The sequence below is a fragment of the Ictidomys tridecemlineatus genome, chromosome 2 (genome assembly GCF_052094955.1).
Source record: "Ictidomys tridecemlineatus isolate mIctTri1 chromosome 2, mIctTri1.hap1, whole genome shotgun sequence".
Lineage (NCBI taxonomy): Eukaryota > Metazoa > Chordata > Mammalia > Rodentia > Sciuridae > Ictidomys > Ictidomys tridecemlineatus.
Window position 1 is genome coordinate 96,556,718 of NC_135478.1, and position 24,027 is coordinate 96,580,744.

The following is a 24,027-nucleotide window of genomic DNA, read 5'->3' on the forward strand; positions in this document are numbered from 1 at the left end:
GCAAGGAAGTTCCCTGGTTTGAGGGTAAGTAAGTGGTAAGGTCAGAATTTATACCCAGACTTTCTAAATCCAGGCTGGAGATCTTGAGCCTGAGGTTATCTAATGACTGGCTGCCATAGACTTAAGATGTCACCTCTTCCCTTTCCACCCAAGCACAGAGGGTCAGAGAGTAGAAGATTAAAGACAATTAGTCAGCTCTTTCCTAGTGTATAAAGGATCCAAGCAATAAAATCATCATTCATATTATTACATGTATGATTTTTTTCATATTTTTCCAACCTTACAAAGATGTTGTTTTTGGTTCTTCAAACACAGTAAGAGATTAGTATCTAGATTAGTATCTAGATGTTTGGTTAGGTTTTCATTGTTGTAGCCAAGTTATCAGAGAAGACCAATGGAAAAGAGAAAAGGTTTATCTTGGTTTCAGAGTTTTAGTCCATGGTCAGCTGACTCCATAGTTCTGGGCCCAGAGTGAGGCAGATACCATGGCAGCAGGGCATGGTGTGGGAACGCAGCTCAGGTTGTAGCCACTAGGAGGCAGACAAAGCTTTGCTCATCAGAGACAAAACATAAACCCAAAGGCACATCCTCAGTGACCTGCCTCCTCCAGACATGCCCTACTTGCCCACAGGCACTACTCAGTGAATCTGTATCCGTGGATTTGATTGGAGCTTTTATAATGTACTCATTTCACCTCTGAACAGTCTTGCTCAAGAGCTTTAGGGAGAAGCCTCAGATCCAAACTGTGACACTGGGTGACCTCATGGAGAACAACAGAATCTAAGTTTCCTCCAGAAGAAGGGTAAATAGTGTAGCTATTAGGCCTTGCTGGGGCCTGTGGGGCAGAAGCTCCGCATTCTAACATCCTGCATGCATGGGGAGAATATCTCGGCTTTATACATATTTATATCAAACAGCAGAGTAAATATCACACATCCCCTTCCCAGTTAACTTAACATGCCGACAAGTAAATGACCCATAAAAAAAAAGAAATGATTTTTTTTCCTACCATGAAAGCTTTTATATTTGCAAACATTTTGATACCTAATAGAGCAGGTCGTAAAGCGAGTTTGGTGCATTTTCTTGACAGAGGTTTTACAAGGTTATAAAAGGACTTTGGGTGGGTGTGCGGCACTCAAGGTTTTACTCTATTACATTCTGACACCTGTTTATTGGGTGAGTTACTCTACGTATCAGGGAATTTTCATAAACATTTGGTGTGTTGGGGTGAAAACAAAACACTAATAGATCTCCCAGCCCATAACTGGGGTGCAATGGGAATTATTCTTTTAAAGATGCCTGACATTTTTAAGAATGGGGCTTTGTCTCACACTCCAAGGCACAGTGCCTGGTACTCTGGTTGGAAGCAATGTGAGCTGCAGGGGTTCAGTGCCGAGAGGTCCAGTGGCAGGGGAGGGATTCTGCCCCTCAGCCTCCCAGGGTTGAAACCCCTTCCTCTTCTGTCTTCATTTTCCTGGGACTGAAAAGCCTCTGCTGGGTTGAGCAGGGTCATGGGGAGGGCTGAGGGACGTGTGCATAGGCATGGCTGGAAGTACTGCTCATGGTCTGCACATCCCAGTGGGCAAACCCCGTGACCTGCCTCTGTCAATTGTGGCGGACACCTGTGCACCAGGGAGGATGGGCACTGGGCTGGACCACTACAGGTTACCTCATTTTGTCACATCCAGCCATACGTTGGGAGAGTGCCCTGTGTTGAGAACTGAGGGCCCAGAGCACTTTCAATTGCAAATGGGGCCACGTGTTTCTACTGTTCACGTTGGAAACCTATGGCCTACATTTGTCTTTGCCCAGGGCCGTGTTCCTTCAAAACCGCTGCTCCAAGAACAAGGAAGATGGAAGCAATTCATGGTTTTCTAAAAGAAGTTCTGCCTCTGTGTGTAGGAAAAATGCTTCTTCCCCCACCCCGCCATGGTTACAGGGAGGGAAATGGGGTGGGGAGTCCATGCATTGTTCATGGGGGGCACATGTAGGTTGTAACATTGCTCATGCTGAGGCCCATCTGAAAATTCAACCCAATGTTTTCTCAAAGCACAGAAGTTAATTCATTGTTAATTGGTTTTAGAGAAGGTTTGCCTAGAGCATTGGTTCAGAGCAAACTTTGCTACCAAAGTCATTGAAACACTAATTTACCCTCATAGCTGGGTTTGGGAGGGCTTGATTGCTGAATGGGCAGCTGTTGGGTAGAACAGGAGGATTCCAGAAAGTGTGACCTGCCTTTGCAGGTGGCATTATCTGGTTTGGAACAGGATTTTCCACGGATGTAATCCAACCAACAGCGTCAGACCTCCCTCCTCCCCAGCTGGCCTTCAGCCGAGGCGTGGCATGGACATCCTTTTTCCTGTCCTCCCTGTGTCTCTTTGAGCATTTCTTTTGTCTCTACTACATGAAGGTCAGAAACTGAGCTAAGCACCAAGAAGATCAAGACAAATTATATGTGGTCTTGACCTCATGGGCAACATTAGCTAGGTTTCTCTTTTAAGGAAAGATGTTAAATATTTGACTTAAGACAAAAAGTGGGGGCTGTTGGCTGATGGAATTAAGCCACTTGGGAGTGTGGTGGTTAGGGATGCAGGTACAGTTGGATACAGGGGCTTTTCCTTTGATGGTTTTGATCTGTCCCTCCAGCTCAGTCCCTGGGTCACCTCTGTTCCCACACAGGGGCCTCCTCAGTGACATCACTCTGTCATGCACTTTGGGCAACACTGGGTTCACATTTTGCTTGTTGGTTTTTGTTTTCTGTTTTGCCAGAGTTTCCACCAAGACCTGGGAGTCATCCTAATTGTGACCTGGTTGGTGTTCTAGGGTCTGAGCAGACCTTCCGGGCATGGTAGCGGCTCTCGGGTGCTCGGGCTCCCATGCTCACCCACAGACCACACTGCACAGGGCCACAGCACAGCAGCACAGCCCTCCCCGGCTCAGTGCACCCTCTGGTAACTGCACGAGAAACGCAGTCTGTACCTCAGCCAGGCCTGGATGAGGGTCCATTTCTTCAGTGAAAGCCACTAGATACCCACATAATGGAACGTGTTCAGTGTCCCCATCCTGAATTTTCCCCTAGTTCCACATTCACAAAGCAGAATGCCGCAGCCCCTGGGCTTCAGGGGGACAAATAGGACCCCAGGTGTTTTGGGCACTTCTGTGGCTTGATTTGCACACGTCTCATCCCAGGGCTCTCCTACAGGGAAGAGTGGCCAACAGGGCTTTTACTTTTCTTGATGGCTTTTCCGTGGCTGCCAACATGCATAGGAGACCCCAAAGCCTCTCCAGGTGCCCTGGAGCGTCTGCAGCCAGGAGTGACACAGGGCACTGGGCAGGCGCCCCTTGGCTTGTTCTGTCCTCCTCTGCTGCTTGCTTTGGGTGGATGAATATCTTATCATCTCTCCCCTCCCGTGGTGTGGAGTGGTGTCCAGGTGGCTGGCTTTTGCTCTCCAGTGGTCACCCAGGACAGTGCTAACTGAGCAGGAATTTGCCCTGCCGTCCTGGGGCCGCCCAGCTCCTGCTGGAGGAGCAGGTGGCCGGGAGGTCTGCTGTGAGACTCTCATCACTGAGACATGGCGTCCAGCACCACGTCCAGGGAACTCTGGTTACACACCTCCATGCCGGCTCCTGGCAGAGGCCTTCCTTGTAACAAGTGTGAAAAACATCAAAGGAAACCCTCTGCTGCCCGGCGGTGACACCAGGGACAGTTCTACTCACTTTGACTCTCCTTACTCCTCAGAACTCCTAATCACCAACCTTGATTTTATTTATGGATTTATTTTTGGTTTTTTTTGTTGTTGTTTTTTGGGGGGGTCCTGGGGATTGATTCCAGGGGAGCTCTACAACTGAGCCACCCGCCCCAGGCATTTTCACTTTATTTGAAGGTACAGCCTCACTTACTTGCAGAGGCTGGCCTCCAAGTTGCCATCCTCCTACCTCAGCCTCCTGAGTCACTGGGGTTACAGGCATGATCCACCACACTCAGCAATAAATCCCCCTTTTAAAGATTCTTGTGAATTGGCGTGCTGCATGGATCTCCATTATGAATGAATCCTTCTTTCAGACTGAACCGCAGGATATTCATGAGTTTGCACTTCAGTCTTACACCATTAATTCGACATCTAGGTATTAAACGTTTACATTGTAAAGGTAAAATTTCTAAGCTGATTCTAAGCCGCAGAGCCTGAGTTAAAGTGTAAAGGACCAGGCTTGTAAACCTGCTTCTAAAACTGCAAAGCATGGGTTAAATTCCTGAGGCAGTTAGGACAAGGCCCTACTGGCCATTTAGTGATTTATGGACTGGGGTCCTGTGCAACTCCTCACGTAAGCATTCAAGACCCTGTGCAGTTTGTCACGTAGATATTCAGGGTCCAAACCAATCAGTTTGAATGTGTACCCCACCTAGGAGCACCAATCATTCCTGCCCTGATTGTTCCCGCCGATATATGTACTAATCATGTTTCGGAATTGTTGTTCAATTTTCCCGCGCCTCATGATGATTTGTTCTGATGTATGCAAAGCCCCCCACCCTCTCCGAAAAGTGTACTTAAACTCCACTTGAACTCTGCTCTGGGCTCTGAGCCGCTCTCCCTTCTTGAGTGAGCACAGAGTCCCAGCGCGCTGGAACAGGATCCTCAATAAACTTCCCCCTTGCGATTGCATGAAGTGAGTCTCTTGTGTGGTTTCTCCCCTCCGCCGCTCCGCTGCACCCCAACAACATTGTCTCACTTGAAGTTGGTTTGAAATGGATTCTGTAGGGGAGGCTGTGGAAGAGAATCACAGCAGCTTGCTGTGTACGGTTTTATAACTTCACTTTCTTACCTGTGAGCTGACTCTGCTATGCTGAACTTAGATTTCCATTCACCAAATTCCACTGGACAGGGGACAGAACAAGGGCAATAATGACCACACACTGCAGGGACAGGACCCCTTCAGGACCACCTCAAAGGCTTGTTCATGTCACTGCTTACTCAACACTAGGAGGCATCTTTTAAATTACTGTCAGGGGAAGAGTGCCTGTTGTTTGAGCAGTGTGCAACCTGTGCGGCTGAAGAGGGTGGCATTTCTAATGCTTCCGTGCTAAGCCTTACCTCATTATGACATTCTGAGGGTAGTCCTCGTGTTGGGACCTAGTGAACAGCAAGAAGCACTCCACTGACTTAAATGTCAGATATTACCATTAATGGGCAGCAAACGAGCACATTTCAAGAACTGAGTTCAGATACCAACAAGTGATCAATGGAGGATTCCTCAGTGAGCTTTGAGACAGGCGGCAATGTCCATGTGGACATTTCAAAGGTTATTCCTGATGACAATGAGACCCCCCTCCCTGCTGGAGGCCAGGAGGGAGCCAGGTGGTGCAAAAGAGCATGGGTGGTGGGTTCATGTGAACATAGCTGGCGCCTGGCTCCATCCCACCTCTAGCAGGAGGTGTGCAGAGGACCAGCCCCAAGCCCAGGCCAGGAAAGGTAGCTTTGCCTGCAGACCTGGGCACGTGTCCCTGCAGTGAGCTGGCTTAGTGAGCAGGTGCCGGCTGTGTACCGGGAAAGCCAGGGCAGCCGAGTGGCTGAGAGAGGGCTGTGCCCGAGGAGCAGGACTGGATGGTGGCCCTATGCTGGGGACTGATGTGGCACAATGCCTGGGACACATTGAGACTCCCCTGGAGATGGGGAACTCCAACCCAGGCATGTTTCAAAAGGAATCCTGCCCAAGGAAGTGGAGAACCAGATCAGAGGACCCCATCTTCTTCTGGGGCAGAAGCTGAGGGGAAAGGGCAGGAGCAGGTCACAGAGACAAGTCCCCTCTGGTTCCAAGAGAACCTGGGTGGGTGGCCTAGAGAGGGCACAGGGCTAGGACAGGTCACTTGGGAAGTACAGAGATGACCTGCACTGAGGCAGCCTTGTGGGCAGGGACTGGGCACCCAGGACACATGAGAGGGACTGTTAGGAATAAACATCACCCTGCATTCAAGCTTGAAATCCACCTCCTCCAGGAAGTCTCCCAGGGCCGCCCATCCTCTCCATACACTTCCTGAACGTCAAGTGTAGACCGTTTGGCTTACTGAGTTAAAATCAGCTGTTCAATTTTAATAATCAGTGTACTTCATTGAGCCTGAAACACCATCAATTGTAAGTTACCATCTTATTTTATATCATAGGATCTGCAGTTACCTTTCTTTTTTCTTTTTCTTTTTTTCTTTTTTTTTTTTTTTGCCTAATTTCTCTTCTCAGTTACTGTGAATTCTTAAAGAACAAGAACCATGATTTATGTTTTTGACAACATATGTTAACAGGTAAATTCATGGATAAGGGATTATTTCAACTACAAGAAGGAAGCCATTTGAAGGAAATACCAAACGTTTTGAGAAGTTTCCATCATTTCATTATGAAGATCCACTCTTCATGAAAATAAATAAATTAAAAAAAAAAACAGCATGAACTGGTGCATTTGAAAGAGGGGCAGTTACAACTTTGCAGATTGAAATAACTCAATCAGTTTTGCTGTTTTGAAATTTTATTCACACACACGCATGCACGCTCCCAGGATCTGGGGGCTGGACGTCCCCCGCTGTGGTCAGCACTGAGACCCAGGAGGCCTGGCTGTGTGGACCCAGGTCTGCAGCTGGATTCAAGGCTGTGGATTCTGCTGGAGTCGAGGGCCAGAGGAGCACCTTGCAGGGATTTTTTGGAGTGAATTGGATCGTGGCTCGGCTTTTTCTTGTTGGAATAGGATTCAGCTTAGCATCCAAAATGGTTTGTGCCTGTGGCCACTCCTGTCCTCCCTCTGTCCTTGTTGATGTCTGAAGGAAAACCAGCTCACAATTATCAAAGCGGCCATTTGGGAGGAGGTGAGAGCCCCTCGTCTGCTCCACCTTCCACACTCAGTGAGATGCCAGCTCACTGAAGGCACAGTGTTTTGTCTGAATGAAGAGCTGGGCACAAATGGCATTCTAAACAGCAAAAGTTTAAACTTTGGACATGAATTCATTTAGATGGACAATCTTCAGTCCCTTAAAATAACTGTCTATCTTGTCTGTCCCACAGGAACCCTTCCTCCATGTTTATGACCTTAAATCAGAAAATCATGATGATCAAGGTTTAAATATTTAGTTCCTGATTCCTTGTTTCATTTTCTTTATTCCTGAGTAGATCAGAGTTGGAAGGAAAGCCAGGCATTCTAAGGGAAGAGAAAAACCAAGAGCAAGCACAGAAGGAAAGGCCTGTGTGTTTTTTCTGTTCGCCTCGACTGGCTTGATATCAATCTCTGTTCAGTTTGATAAATACACAGGTTCCTCTGTATCAAAGAGCACACCCAGCAGGCTCCGGAAGCCAAGGCACGGGGACTCATAATGTGCTTTTCCCATATCAAAGACCTGCTTATTGGCTGCACTCTGCACAGCAGACATGGGGATCAACCAATAGGTCTAAACATGCTCACAGCACATGATAGTTAATAACCCTGACATAAATAAGTACGATCTGCATTTTCTGGATGGAATCCAGAACGGTTTGTGTCCGTGGTCTCTCTTGTCCTCCCAATCAGACAAAGGAAGCATCTTGACTGTTGAATCAAGGGATGCTCTTAGCTCAGCCATTCGAGGGACTCCTGCACCCTCTCCCCAGGCTCATCTTGAGCACTTCCAAGCACAGTTTGCTGCACCCACCTCATAGAAAACAGTACCGCTGAAAAATAGGGATATTTGAAATGTATACAAGCTTTACACTCACTCAATTCACAATTTACTGGACAAAGTTAAAATAAAAACTACAAGAAAAATTGCTAATTCTCTTCTCTTTCCCTCCCTCCCTTCCTTCCTTCCTTCCTCCCTTCATTCCCTGATTATCCAAGAAAGAGAGAGAGCACAGAGACAAAAAAACACAAAGCAGGAATGGGGAACGGTGCTTAGCTATGCCCATTCACCCCTGTGGGTTCTAAACTGGGCCTGTTTTTTAAATTTCACAGCCTCCCCTTGTGTTTTCTGAAGCTGCACATTTTTACTCTGATGTTACTTTTTTCTCTCTTACTTGTGGTTTCTTTTGACTTTACAGTGATTGCTATCTTGTTCTCTAAGAAGAGAGAAATAGAGTTAAGAGAAAAACCGGATGATTCAGCTGATGAGATCTCACACACAGAGCCTAATTGCAGCCACTCTGGAGAGTCAGGTGTGAGTGGCCAGTGGGGAAGGCAGAGGAAACCGGGTGAGTGGCGAGTGTGGCATTGTACAGCTGGGGCTGTGCACGGGCTGGTAAGTTGGGGACAGCCATCTGGATGTTTGCTTCCCCTTTTTTACTTTTTAGGTGAATTTTTAAGACACTCTAGAAACTTTTCTCCTGTTCTTCTTGTGTTTAATAGCAGTAAGGCAGGTGCCCTGAACTCCGCAGAGTGGGCCTCCCTCACCGTCATCTGGTGGTGTAAGCTGAGTCCTGAAGTAAGCAGCCCCAACTCCCATGGGAGGCCAGGAAACCAGAACCCTCTCAGTCAGTGCCACCCAAAGGGATCCTGTGTCCTGGCCTCTCCCACCCCAGCTCCTCACACAGGCAGGATGCAGGTGACCATAACCATACAGAACTCTCTGCCTTTCCTGTGTCCTGCCCCAAGGGTTCAGCAGATTGCCTGTGGTCCTGGGCACTTCCACGCTCCCTGGATGTCTTGACGCGCAGTCCAGTGGTGATGGCGATGCGAGGAACCGCTCAGCCCTCTTGGCCACTCCTGGCCCAGGGCTGCAGAGTTTCCTTACAATAAGGTCTCAGGGCTGCTTGTGGTCCTTGAACCTGGTCGAAGTGAGATTTTAACAGCCTTTCCCATGAGAGTACCCCAAGGAGGGAACCCAGGGTGTTCAGCTTGATGCATGGGCCAGTGAACTCACTCGGGAAGATCAGCACCCATCTCACCCACAGACGCCATCTTGCACCTTTGCCATGGACAATGCATGTTGTGTGTGTGACATTTCTTCTTCTCGCCATCCTGGGACTCTGGGAGGAAATCTGCCCAGATTTGGGACAACAACAGCCTTCACAGCTGAAGTTCAGATGACGGAATCCTTATAGACCATCTGCATCAGGGCACATGTCACGCTGTGAATGTGACATCAGGGAGGTCCTAACCAGAAAAGCAATTGCCAGGTCATTTCAGAACTTTTGAGATATCAAAACAGAGAAATGCATGGAGAATAAGGTTAAATCCACCCATTTTGTGTTTCGATGCATTGGTCTCAGGTTCAAAAAAATTTAAAAGAAAGAAGTAAAAAAAAAAAAAAGCATGCTGGGATGGTATGTTGAAATCGATTACAGTTACCTTCAGTCCTTCTCTTGGCCACAGTGAAGTTTTCCATTTTATTTGAGGTGACACTATGATAAAATCAAAATATAGATGTGGTCATTGCTGTAGGCAGCCCATTAACTATGTTTTAAAACAGAATTTGGTGTCAATGTTCTCTGTGACAAAGTCCTTGTTAACCAATATGGTACAAACCCATAGCAGGGCACTAAGTCCTTTGGTATATTCACAGTTCTTTATCTTCAGAAAGCTATGTGTGTGTGTATTTATAAATAAATAATAATCTATATGTAATGCATTTTTTCAAGTATGCATGGTAAATATAAACATTTATGCATATAATATTCACTTTGAAAAGTGAGATTTATATTAATACACTTTAATATTTATTTACTATATATTTTAATGGTACAATAATAACTGAGTGATGGTAAACTAGTAGACATTGTGATTATAGCTTTTTCTGAGCTATCTCACTAATTCTATGCAATAATCCTTTGAACTCGAAGTTATGATCATAACCATCTTACAGTGGAGAGAACTTGATCTGTCTCAAATCACAGAACCAGCACTAGCCAGGGCAGGGGATCCCTCTGACTCTGAATGCTCTTCACTGAGCCATAGAAAAAAGAAATGGCCCCTCTACAGGAGAAGCTAGGGGCAGGGACCAGGGGGATGGTGTGGGTGTGGTCTGCCACTCAGAAGAGTGTCTAAAGGAGACTCAGGCATTTATGCCACAGAGAGTGCTGTCACTATCAGCCACCCAGAAGAATGTGGAGAGGCAGCTGGTGGTCCCTAAGCCCCCTGAAAGCATATGCCCTGTCCCAAACAACAAAGTCTGCAGAGAGCTGGAAATCAATATTTGTCAAGAGGTATAATCATATGTAGCTAGCACAAGTACATAGGCATATGTTCATGTGTTACAAGTGCTCATTTGGAAAATGTAAGCATTTGAAATGTAACAGTTCCTGTATCCTGTACGGATTTCATCATCATTTTTTTTTTAAAAGCCTTTGGGGGATAGGCTTGGGGCCCAGTCGTAGAGCACTGACCTATATGTGTAAGGCCCTGGGTTCAATTCTCAGCACCACATGTAAATAAATGAATAAAATAAAGGTCCATCAACAACTAAAATGTATATAAACATAACTTTTAAAAAAAGAGTTCTATTATTCCTTAAAAAAAAAAACAAACCTTTCATGTCATAAAGAGGAATTTCCCCAGCGCACTTCACCCTGGGATGGGCTGATTCCCTATGAAGTTGCTGACCCTGTGACAAGGACCATGGGCCAAGGATGGGGCATTATTTCCAGGGAGACCAGGGAAGCTGCTGGGGCCAGTGTTTGTTGGTCAAACCACACACAAGCTCGGGAGACCCCCACTCAGAAGATGGGCCCTCAGCAGCTACCTGTTCTCCAGAGCAAAGCCTTCTTCTCCATCTTGAGTTGAGGGGGAAAGCTCCCTCTCCATCATGGGGAGTAGCAGGGAGTGGAGGCCTCTGTCTGCACAGGTGAAGGAGTGAGAGGGTTGCTGATCCACAGGCAGAGTGGATATGGCTTCCGCTCCAATCCTGCAGTGTTGACTGGTCAGATTGATGCCTGACATTTGCCAGAGGGAATGTTTGAAAGGTGACACAAGCCAACCATTGAGATGATGATTTGAGTTAAGCTATATATAATTGCTGTGATGCTGGATTGATTGTATTGTATATTTGACCTTTACTGTCCAGCAATGGGGCAGCTCTTGTTGCCTGGAGAGCCCGCTACTTTGGAGTTCTCCTGCTACTTTGGAGTTCTTGCAGGGATTCCTAGGGAGTTCGCATTGGTTGTGGAAGTGCCAGAGGAGAGATTTCCGGAGAAGGGATTTCCAGTGTGGAGGGTTTTCTGGAAGGGCGGCGTGGGTGGCATTGGCAAAAGCTTCATGGAGTGCTGGTGATAGTTGAAATAAAATAGTTGCTGTTTGAACCTACAAGGCTTTGGGGCAGCTCGGTTATTCGTGCCCAGCCAGACTGCAGCACTGCAGCCCAGCTCTGGGGATGCCACATTTCAGGGGCAGAGATGGAGCTGCCCAGCCCTGTGGCTGCCAGGCTCAGGGATGCCCACCTGCACCTGTGCACAATGGGATTTGCAGCAACCCTGGCCTCAGCAGGAGATGTTGGTCCCTGAACCAGGGAACCTGAAGGTACCTCACAGTACCCCTCGGTATCCCCACCCACCCACCTGGTGACATCTCTTGCTTGCACATCAATATGTTTGGTTAGCTGCATTTTAACTAGAGAGAAGGTCGTCCCTCTTGTTTGGGTGTTACTTCAAAATAAAGAAAACCTTGACCACAGCTACTGTGGCTCAAAAACTGCCTGTTGAATGCTGGTGGCTCTTCAAAGTGTTTTAAAGTGACAGTTTTTCCCAGGTCTGAAGGAACAAGTAGCCAAAGTATATGGTCGCTTCTGAGCGTGAACACACAGTTTGATGCAATCACTGAACAGTTCAAACTTTTTCTCCCCAAACTCTACAGATCTCAGTTTCTGTTCAGTCTTTCTCTGAGCAAAACATTAGAAGGTGCTATTCTGGCTTCTAAAATGGGACATTAGCCTTATTGTCAAATATTTTTTAAATCACATGTTAGTTACGTTATCTGAAGCTCAGCAATTTTTTTTTTTTTTATTGTCAGCCAGATACATTGAAGAGATTCACATCTCCCTGAGGATGTTAACTGTCCCCTGGTGAGATGGCACGTGGGACCTTGCCAGCATTAAACCCCTCTCCACCTGCTCACCACTGGGCCTCATTCATGAGATGGAAGCCTCTGTGCCCCATTTATTCTCAGGTCACCCACAGAAAACCTAAAACCTGTGTCCTTCCCAGAGCTTCCAATTTGCCTGCTCATATCTACAAAATAAATTCATGGTTTTCACCCCAGAGTTCTTTTTCTGTAAGCCCCATGTATCTAAACACCATTGAATACACTATTTTTTCTGAGTTGAACAATGTGAATGGTCCCAACGGTTTTGTGTGACTTCATTGGGAATTCAGTTGTTTCTCTACTCTGACGACCTCCATAAAATACTTTAAATTATTTACCCACATCAAATGTACCACCAATGATAAAAGTAAACCTGGAAAATAATGTGCATAAATTAACAGGACCCAAATCTCCAATTAGAAAAGGAAATGTTTGCTTTGTATTCAAACAATCTTGTCCATTTGACAGAAACAAGCAGCCTGTCACAGTTTAAGTCAACATCAATTATGAATAACCGATTATTTTCAAGGAAGTAATACAAAACCAGATTCTGGACTTCGGTCGAGGCTAGAGTGAATATATGATGGTTGATGAGGACCAATTTTTTAAGTCTCTTATAGGTGCCCCTGGTGGCAAGTGATTTATTAGTCCAAGTAATGCAACATATAATGAAATAGATCATCTTTTCATGAAATATTAGGGTCCATTAGATGGGATAACTGTAGATCTAAATGTGAAATCTCTCTTTATGGATAAGCTCACGGGCACTGTGGGTGATGTGTTCACACTGTCTTGCCAAGGGAGTGTCACAAGCTCATAATTAAAGGAGCTATTGGGGATGATTACAGCAGAAGGCAATGGATACATCAGAGGAAAGCAAGGGAGAACAAACTTGGGGAGGGGCATGGGGCTCAACAGAACACACAATGTCTCAGGGCCGCTTCTGTCCTATGTCTGAGGGTGTTTGAGGCATGATTCTTTATGCATGGAGCAAGACAATGAAATAGTAAGAACTGGAGACTTCTGCAGTGGGTGAAACAACTAACTAGTCCAGACATCAGCAAGGCCGTAGAAGAACTGAGTTACGGTGCCAGCAGAGTGGGTTCCTGCCACGCCCCATGGAACAGTCTCCAGGCTGGACCACAAGCAGGGGCCGCTTCACCTAAGGCCTGTGAGACCCTTGGAGCTTCTCCGTGCCACAGGGACTATTAGACTATGAAGACCACTATGGCCACCTGTAGCACTCCTCAAGCTTTCTGGCCATAGAAATGGCGGAGGTGGCATTTGGGTGGGGAGGGGTAAAGAATGATAATGAAGTTTCTGGGCGCTTCTTCTGGACTGAGGAAAGGAAACAGACAGCCTGGGGGTGAGACCCAGGCAATGGGGAGGTCATGACTTGTCAAATGTGAATATGGAAGAAGCCAGGGAGCCTCAAATCCACCACAACCAGGGAGCTATCATAGAGGGTGCAGGATTGCTCAGGGCTGTGGGGAGAGCTTGCATTTCCCTTTCAATGCCAAGGACAGCATGACCACAGGGCCACATGGATTGTACATTCACAACCCTGGGTACATAACACAATGAACCTTCTAGACTTCCAACGCCATGTGGGAGAGGCAGCACCTACACTTCTCACTGTATTATGTTCCCATTTTCTGACATGGCCTGGTTGGAAGGACAAAGAGGGGAAGTCATGTTACTTGGGTCAGGACCACCCAATGGGAGCTGGGCCCACAAGCCCTGGAGAAGACTCAGCCGTGGCTGAGCACCTGGCCTGAGGGAGAGAGCAAAGGGTGGAAGTACCCAGGACTCTTCCTCCTCCCACCTTGCCATCTCCCATCTCCCATTCCTCCTGCTGTTTTCTGGTAGAGCAGGGCACGGGTGGGGAAGAGTTGTGGGCTGGCAGGCATGTCACTATCCCATGTGCCCCGTGAATAGCACATGCAGCAGAGAGCTGGCAAAGAAGCAGGCTATATCACTAACTGCAGTTTGGGGAGGGCCACAGGGAAGCATCCTCCACACAGCAGGCCGGGTAGCCTTCGGCACACCAGAATCCCAAAAGTCACACCCCTTTCCATTTGGGAGAAGTCGAGGTGTCAGAGTCCTACACGGGTTTCACACAACCTATCGCCAGAGGAGAAGAAGGGTTTTTAAAAATGCACATTTAATTAAGATTCTCATGTTAGAGAAGGATTTTGTAAATGAGATGACTGACATGACTTGTGTTCAGTAACCTCTGGGTGTGAGAGGTCATGTCACTGCCATCTGTGGACTGAGCAACTTAAAAGGAAAATGAAGGCTGACCTCCGCAGAGTGCCCAGCACAGAACCAGAAGCAGAAATATTCTTTTTGTTTTCATTATAAAAACATTGGCTTGGGTTAAAAACAAGCCACAGAAATCATTCCTAAATCCCCCCACACCCTCCCCTCATCTTTGGATCATCTCTGTGGAGCTACTCCACCTTGGATTGACATTTTCTGTGAAGAGAAAGTAAGAAACTTCCACAGTCTGACATGGCTGAGCTCAAACACATGGTTGTGCAGGGCTAGCTGATATTTTCCAATCCTTATCTCAGTTTTTAAAAGCCTTAACCACCTTTATTTAGATAGAGGTAAGGATTTCAGATGGAGAAAGAAGACAAGAAAAATGTTACTTGTGTTGATCTTATTTTCTCAGCTATGCCTGCAAGTTTGCATTCTCCACTTAAGAGAAACAATGGGGCTTAATTAGAAATATTTTTCTCAGCAGGTCTGATAGGATATAGATGTATTATTTATGTATTCTAACACACATAAATATTAGAATTAAAGCAGAAGGTAATTATAGAAGTTCTTGCTTCCTACAGTTTTACTTTCCATGGGTTTGGTTATCCACAGTCAATATGCAATTTCAGCATACCAATTGTCAAATAGACTATTTTTGAGTTTTAAATTGTGTGTCTAGCTATCTATAGCAATGACATCTGCACCATCCATCTCTGTCCCTCCTCAGTCATGAATCAATGCTTTGTATATGCTACCCACCTGTTAGTCATTTAGCGGCCATGTTGAATACCAGATCAACTGTCCTTGTATCACAGGACAGTCAAGTGTTCAAGTAACCCTTATCTTATTTAATGATGGCCCCAAAGTACAAGAGCAATGAGATTGGTGATTCAGATAGGCCAAAAAAAAATCCCTAAAGCACTTTCTAAAGGTGAAATTCTTGACTGGAAAAGCAAAGAAAAACATTCACATGCTGAAGTTCTTTGGTAAGAATGAATCTTTCACTGATGAAATTGTGAAGAGGAATAAATAAATACAAGCTAGTTTTGCTGTCACACATCAAGTTGCAAGTCATGGCTACTATGTGTGATAAGCATTTAGTAAAGTTGGAAAAGGTCTTAAGTTTGTGCATGTGTGTGTGTGTGTGTGTGTGTGTGTGTGTGTGTGTATATATATATATATATATATATATATATATAAGTTTGCATATGTGCCATATAAAGTGTGTATATATATGATATATATCTTTAAAAAGCATAGCATTTTTCATGGTTTCAAGCATCAAGTAATGTATCCTAATGGATAAAGAGGAGCTATTGTATATATATTTAAGACAAGCACTCTTGTTACCTGAAACTGTATTTTTTGCATGGGTATACACTAACCAATTCATTAGATATGTGAGTCAGTTGCCAGAGCCCCAAATACTTTCTCAAGTGTTAAGTCTTCAGGCTGAAATATTCCAACACCCACTGTTTTCCTGAAAATCAGTGGTGCTCTGGTCGCCCCTATTCCTGCGTGCTCTCTCCTTGACCTGTAGCCAGACGCTTATTACTGGGCTGGAAACAGGTGGAGGCCTGTGTTCAGAAAGGATGCCATTCTCATCCACCAGGCACCTTCCTGAAGACCCCTCTGCCCCCCTTGTTTAAGTGTTTCCTTGACACTGATTGCAGCTCCATATACTCTCAATAAAGAAATTTTATTAAAAATCCCAGTTAAACAACTATCCTTTTACATTCCCACAATTTCTCATTTTAAGTAATGCCAATTGCTCTCAAAATAGTTTCAGCGGCTTGCTTTTGCAGCCCATCTGCAGATGCCTCTCCCACTGTTCATCCTGCTGGACACTCAAGAGCTCACAGCCTGGGAAGCTGCCAACCAAATCATTCCAGAAAACCCTTCGGCTCACTCTTTAAAAAGGTGAGCAACTCACAGCAATAGAAATTCTGTCACGAGCCCCATGCTATCAAGACAATGGAGAACAGCGAGGCACTTCAAACACAATTGCTTTCCTCTCCTGTCACCCATCAGAAAGGGTGAATTGTGCCAAATTGTGTGTCCCAAGAATAGACCCCACAATGGAGCTAAGCCAGTCTTTATGACGGAGAGAGAAAGCCTCATCGGGGGAAAGAGAAATAAGGAGCCTGGTATTTTTATGCATCCTCCCTCATGTGGACTTTGGGTTTAGGAGCTTCTAGTCTCTGGGCTTTAATTGAAAAGAGAGAGTATCAATGCCTCCTGTGTGTGCTCATGGTGAGGAGGAAGAGACTCTCAGGGGATGTCATTTGGCCTTGTATTCTCAAGGGTACGAGGCCTTCTTTCCCCCAGGAGACTGTTCTCAGGCTCATTTCCTTCTTACAATTTCCAAAACCCCACCACATCCCTCTCTGCACCCCGTTCAGAGCCATCACCAGACAATCTGTGTTCCCACTCTGGTGTCATCACCAACTTGCTGTGCAACTCAAGTTTTTGACTTGCAGATATCCACCCTTTATCAGCAGTGAGCTGACATCTGTCCTTCCTGACATGGAGTTAGGTAACTGATTCTCACTTGTTGACTGAATCCCTGGAAACATAACCAGGCTTCCATTCAGAAAGTATTTTATGTACCACATATGCAAAGGTGTAATATCCAGACAGTCCAAAATGTAGGCTTTTCTGACTTTATCATGGTGCCAAATTGATGTGCATTCATTGTGAACACTACTTTGAATCTTGCTCTTCTCCTGAACCAGTAATATGTTTTTATGACACTCTCTCACAATGCTGGAGGGTGGATGGGGGTGGCTTCCGTTCAGCTCCATGGTCACCAGGGGAAGCAGCCAGTTCTCTACAGTGTATTGCATTGCTAAGCCATGATGCTTGGTCAATTACATGCATTATATGCACTTCAATTTAGGATAATTTTAGCTTGCAATAGACTCATCAGGACATAACCCCATTCAAAGTCAGTAAATCTGTTTCCCAGGCAAAGTCTTTTATAATGGCTCATTTCAGAAAAAGGAGATGACATCCTAGAGAAGATACTCAGCCCAAATGCTGTCATCCCACCTGTCCTTACCCTTGGAACACTAGATTTATCTCTTCTTCATCCCTCGATCACCAGAGCTTACCTGCTCACATACAACCCTCCTCAGCCCAGTTCTGTGTGGCAACAATTGGAACAAACTTGGAGTCACTACCTCCACATGAATGCATGAAATTGACATGGAGTTGGGAGAGTAGATGGACTTGGGTTTTACTTCTCCAATCTATTCACTATTGATGGGGTTAGTTGGGATAAGAAATGGCATCATCAAACCACAATGTTCCCTTTTGCAAAACTGAAATGATACTACCTCCATCGCAGAGTGGTTGTGAGGGTTAAATCAGATGATATGGTAGGAGAACTTTATCAGAGAAACAGGCACACAAAATTCTCAAGGAGGGACAGCTGTGATGGTCACATCTGAAACTCCACGAGGTCCAGAATTGAATTTGCTCTCACTACTGATAATTATTTAGGTTACAGATTTACACAAGATAAAAATGCAGTTTCATTTAAGTAGAAGTCTGGGTTGTGGCCATGGCTGTCAGAAGAGCAATTAGGGGCCCAGACTCTTGCCATTTGGGGGGCTCAGCCATTCCTGGGCAGTCTTCGCTATGCCACTGGGTAAAGCTGGTGCTCTACCATGTCCCTTGGGGCCAGCAGAGAGTGGACATCAAGGCAGGAGGACCTGCTCTTTCTTTCAAAACTGTAATTCAGAAGATGCCCACAAAGTGAAACCCACTCATTGAACTGTACCTAGCTACAAGGTGTTGGAAAGTACTGTGCTCTGGTCATCTGGTTGAAAATATCTGTTCTGTTGCTGTTTTGTTTGTTTGTTTGTTTGGGGTTTTTTTGGCATGTGTGTGTGTGGGGGGGGGGCCTGCAGAATGAAGGCAAGGCTGTATGCATACAAGTCAAGCACCCACCACTCTTTGCTCTCCTCAACCTGGCAAGGAAGCTTTGAATTGAGGTCAGCATCCTGCTCTCTATAGTTCACTGTTGCCACCTAGTACATTCTCAGTGTTGGGAAGCCACCACCTTCATCCAGTTTCAAAATATTTTCATCTCTTAAAAAGAAATGGTGCCCAATAAGCATCACAGCCCCAATTCCTCCTCCAGTAGCCCTGGCAGCAGGTGTCTGTCCTCTGTCTCTGGAGTTACCTATTTTGGATGTTTCATATGAATGAAATCACAAAATACATTATGCTTGGTATCTGGCTTCTTTGAACAACAGCAGAGGAGGTAGAGAGGGAAGATGGGAGGGGAGGGGAGGGGAGGGGGGATAGTAAGGGATAGGAAAGGTAGCAGAATACAACAGTCACTAATATGCCATTATGTAAAAATGTGAGTATGTAACAGAAGTGAGTCTGTATTATGTATTTGGGGAGTTCAAAACCCAATTGAGTCGAATGTATGAAAGATGATATGTCTTGAGCTCTGTAATGTTTTGAACAATCAATAAAAAAAAATTAACAATGGAATATATTATTTTTCACTCAAAAATAACCAACCCAATTTTTAAAAATAGGCTAAGAACCTGACTGCACATTTCTCCAAAAAAGACATACAAGTGACTAATAGGTATTTGGGGGGGGAAAAAAAAGGTTCCCATAGTCTAGTCCCTAGGGAAATGCAAATAAGAACCAAGGGATTTTGGAGTAAAGTGAATCATTTTCTTTATTATTATTTTTATGTGGTGTTGAGGATCAGGATCAAACCCAGCACCCCGCGCATGCCAGGCGAGCGGGCTACCACTTGAGCCACATCCCCAGCCCCAGAATACAGTGAATCATTGCCCACACACGAAAGCTTGATTTGCAAAGATGGGAAACCATGACCCTCTGTTCTTGAACGGTTGTCCTGACTGCAAGGTCAGGCCCTTCAGCGCGGGTGGCAGGATTGACAGGGGCAGAGATGGCTTTCCTAACATGGCCCAGGGGAGTCCTAGGGAATAATTACACAGGAACCCTCCTCACCACCCAGGTATCTTCCCGCTGTCCACGTGACCATGTGAGGCGACATTCTGCCAGGAGAACATGATGCTCTGCGGGAACCACATGAGCAACACGCAGCTCCGTACTGAGAAAGCTCCTTCCAAACTATAACAGTCCAGAAGGAAATGAAACGAAGGTCGGTGCCTCGCAGAAGGAAAGGAACAGCGGTAAGTGATCTGAGCCCAGCATCTGCGAGACTCCGTGATTAACTCTGCTTTCTTAAGTTACCAGAAAAGGGGCTTTTTGTGAGAATAAATGAATGTGTGCATGTGTGCGCATATGCGCCAATGGGTGTGCGTGGGTGTGAGCCTGTGTGCCTGTGTGCAGGGGGTGTATTTCTGCAAATAAGTCCCGATTCCTAGATGATTCATAAATTCTCACCCTTGGTCATTAGTGCACAATCTTTTTCATTTTCCATATTATTAATCATTGCTTCTCTAAATTTAGAAAAAATTATTTTAAAAATAAGGATGACACCCACAGCAGTGTGCTGCCATTTCCTTTGAATGGGCACAGTTATTCTTGTTGCAAAAAGTATGTAACCGGGGAACTTAACTGTTCATCTATCAACTCCATGAGATGCAGCCCATTTATAACTTTCACACAGCTGATTACTTACAGCTCCCTCCTTGCACTCTTCCAAATGCCCCCGGAAGGATAAGAAGTTATTTCTCTGTTCTAATTATAAGCTGCTTCCAGGGCCTTTGCTTTGGGTGTTTTGCGGGATCACTTGGTTTCGGATGCCTTGAGGTACCCTGCTGGCTCGGGAGAACTAGGGGAGCAGGTCGGGCCTCCTGGCTTTGTGGAGGGTAGAGGGCAGCGGAATGCCGGCATGCCTGGGCATCTTGGGCAGTACTCTGTAAGGCTGGGTTCCCACCTGGGTTAATGCGGGGTGACTGTAGGCTGATCTGCAATGTGCACCGTGTTTATATAGAAGAGGTGACACAGACCAACGGATTCTCCCCTAGAACAACACAAAAATGTAAAACTTGATGTTTGATTGCAGTGACTTTTTGATTTTAATTGCCTATGGCAGTCGCCCATGCCAGGAGGCGCAGTGAGATCTCAATGCAGGGATCTGTTGTGGAAAGATCAGATGGAGCTCACCGGCTGCCACCAGCTCACCTATTTGTCTTGTGTGTGCACTGAGGACATTTAAGGGCTCACATTCTCCAAAGAGAAAACAAACAGGACGAGCAGCCAATGGAAGTGCCTTTGTTCCTCAGGATGTGGAGGCCACATGTTTGTCTGTAGAATCACTCACGCCCTGAGGGATGGGTTTTGAGGTTCTCCCACCTGCTGAGCCAGGGAGAGGGGGAGCCCAGGCCGTGAAAGCTAGAGCCCATTGGAGGTACTCAAGGGGCTCCTGAGGCTCCCATGCCCCACTTCGGTCAGTCCTCGGAACAGTCACCCAGCATTTACCCCTGACCCCTCAGCACCAGGAAAAATGCATATGTAGGGGCCTTGCTTGTTGGCTCCAGGTCTGGAGGACCTCCTGGGTACCTCCTGGGCACCATCCTGGGCACCACCCCTGGGCAGGTCTGTCTCAGCAGCTTCTCTTACTTTGAGGCTCCTTGAGGGTCAGGCTCAGCTTCCACACACTCAATGGACCCAAGGAGGAGCTGGCTTCCTGGAGAGTCAACCACTGAGTGACACCTAAGGAAAGTCAGGGAACAGCCCCTGAAAGGAGACCAGCTGGTCTGCTTTGATTTATATTCCTTCAGAAGTTGTCTCAGAAAGAGTCAATGGTATCCAGAGGATCCCAGATGAACACTCCCCAGGATGGTCGCTGCTCCCTGGTGATGCCTGCGCTGTGTCCTGGCTCTGCCCACTCCTCCGACCTCGCTCCCTGCTCTGCCTCTGGCTCACTGACCTGCCATGTGGTGTCCAGAGCCACTTCCCACCATGCTTTGTGCCCTGAGCACCAGTCCTAGCTCACCCTTCTGGCTACACCCTCGGCCTTCCCAGGCTCCATGTTCCTTTCACAGAGAAGCTTCCTCAACCATCTCTATCTCGAAAAGCTATCCAGGTGACCAGGTGGAACATGGAGGACCTTTAGGGCAGTGAGCCACTCTGTGTGACACCACAATAGTCACCTCACAGTTGTCTAAACACCCAGAATGTGGAACAGTGAGGAGTGAGCCCTGATGCAGCCTGGGGGCCTCAGGTGACAATGACAGTCAGTGCAGGCACAGTCTGGGGCGAGGGGGTTGCTGGGAGTGGGAGGCTGGGCACAAGTCAGGGAAAGGGCGGTACAGAAATCCTTGTGTCTTTCTTTCTGTTTCTCTATAAATATTTTATAACAAAAATATTAAAAACCAAAACAGCAACAAAAAGAGTATTCCCATTCGGTATTAAAATTTTCCATTTTCGAGAGGACATTGGGGTCATTTTCTGTCAAACTGTCCCATGCTGAGCCCCAAGCCAGCAGCCACTGTGGTGATCAGCAGGTGTGACCCCACACTCACCCCTTCTTGGTCACCCTGCTTGACAGGGACCTCTCCTTCCTCCTGCTGAAACAGGACATCAGTAGATTCTTATTTGCTTCTGGAGCTAGAACTTGGAATTGCTGTCAATTAGTAAATGTCATTAAAGAGAAGTTTAAGAAGTGCTTGCTCTCTGGAGCTCACCCTCTCCTGCCACTCTTGGGAATTCTGCCATGGTCACCCTGAACAGGAATGTGCTAGCCTGTAGGATGACTAGCTCCAGGTCCATGGGACCCTGTTCCCTCTGCAGAGAGCCAGCACCAACTGTCAGACCCCCGGTGAGGCCACTCCACCTCTAGTGACTACATGAGCCCATCTCAGCTGAGGCCAGATCAAATTCCCAATCCACAGAATTGGGAAAAAGCAAATAGTTCTATCTAAAGCTACTCTGTTTGCAGATTCTGTCATCTGTTAGGCAGGAAAGGTTACGGACATGTATGATAAATATCTGTGGAATAAACAAATCAGTAATTACAAAAACTCACAGAACCTACAAAAACCACAGCTCAGGAGGCCAAGGCAGGAAAACCACAAGTTCAAAGCCAGCCTCAGCAACATAGTAAGAACCAGTTTTAAAATAAATAAATAAATAAGGGAAGAGCCAGGCACAGTGGTTGCAGCTTGGGAGGCTGAGGCAGGAGGATTACTAGTTCAAAGCCAGCCTCAGCATTGGTGAGGCAGCAAGAAACTCGGGAGATCCTGTATCTAAATAAAATATAATAAAGGGCTGTGGATGTGGCTCAGTGGCCAAGTGCCCCGAGTTCAATCCCCAGTACTCCCCCTCCAAGAAAAAAAAAATAGGAATGAAAGGTCTAGGGATGTGGCTCAGTGGTTAAGTGCCCCTGGGTTAAATCCCTGGTACAAAAAAAAAAAAAAAAGAAAAAGAAAAAGAAACTTACAAAACCAGGTATTCATGTGCTCATATATACTTATTTTTACCCACTATAGGCACTGTGGATAGTATACATATGAAATCCCTGCTGGTGCAAATTAAGGAAGCAGAACCCTCTCTGTTAAAACATCCACTTCGTTGGTAGGATTCTATAGATATTGCCTTACTGGAATTATTGGTATAGATAATTCCAATTGGGAGGAATCCAAGTCATTATCAATTCCAGGATCCAGCTTCTAGCAGAGAGGATTGAGGATGTAGTCAGTAGCAGCCGTAGTTCGGTCTCAGAGCCTGGACTCAAGGTTAGGGAGAGTCGACGTGCTGAGGAACAGGGCAGCTGACCTGGTTTCCTGGGAGATGAAGGTAGCACCTTGCTCCCTGGGGCAATGCATTTGGGGGAAACTTGCAGGTGAAGAGGGCGGCTGTGGTGGTGGTGGTGGTTTGAGGGCCATGGTGAGGCCATGGCTCATGGGAGGTCCTGGTGCAGAATACGGTGATACTAAGGAGAGGGGCGACAGGCATCCCCATCACCACAGGACTGTGGACAGAGCGCCCTCCTCTTCTCTATTGTCTTAGAAACTTCCACAAACACCAACTGATGCTAATGAGCAGGTTCATCAGTATCATTGTGAGAGAATTAAAAAGCTACCAAAAAAGAAAAAACCCAAGTGTTTACTTGTTGATTTTAGAAGTTCTTAATATGTCGCCAATAATCATCGAGTCTTCTAATGCTCTGGTAACTTCTTGCATCTGTTTCTGACTCATCCTTTTCAGAAGTTTTACATTCTTTCTGCATTAAAAAAAAAAAACAGGAGAAAGACTTCTATAATTCATGTCATGAAGAAGGAAATCATACAACCCTACATCATGAATTCATGATGTTTCCCATGTGCATAATCTCCAGCAAGTCTTCTCTTTAGTTCAAGATTATGCTAATAAAAACAATTTTCCTCAACCTTTATGGTTGTGATAGATGTTTACATTTCTCATTTTAACTTTTTACAATAAATGCAAGAGAGAAGATGGACGTAGAAATGCCAACTGCACATTCCTACAGCACATGTTTGTTGAAAAGCTATGTGGTTTAAAAAATAAACACAATAAAACTTTTCAAAGAGAGCTCACGGCCTAATTGATATAAATTGCAGCCATCTGCTTCAGCTTCTTGGGGAGGGGGGCTTAACATTTCTAAAAGGCAATTTCCCTGGCGGGGCTGCTCTGTGTCCTTACTTGATGACATCTAATGGAAGGCCCCATTCCTGCCTCTGGGACCCACGGCTGTGTGACCAGCTTGTGATCACCTCACGATGGTCCTCTGCAGGAGGCAGAGGCCATCTGGTCATA

At 46.0% G+C, this 24,027-nt stretch overlaps 1 long non-coding RNA gene across 4 annotated transcripts in view; it reads left to right on the forward strand.

Moving 5' to 3' along the window:
- The window catches only part of LOC144375272 (uncharacterized), a 159,989-nt gene that overhangs the window by 41,921 nt on the left and 94,041 nt on the right, over positions 1 to 24,027 (forward strand). For 2 of the 4 annotated variants that reach the window (XR_013434890.1, XR_013434887.1), the window contains exons 2-3: positions 8,049 to 8,198; positions 19,295 to 19,472. This is a non-coding gene — a long non-coding RNA (uncharacterized LOC144375272). The remainder of the gene's footprint in view (positions 1 to 8,048; positions 8,199 to 19,294; positions 19,473 to 24,027) is intronic. The other 2 variants (XR_013434889.1, XR_013434888.1) reach the window with 2 other exon arrangements.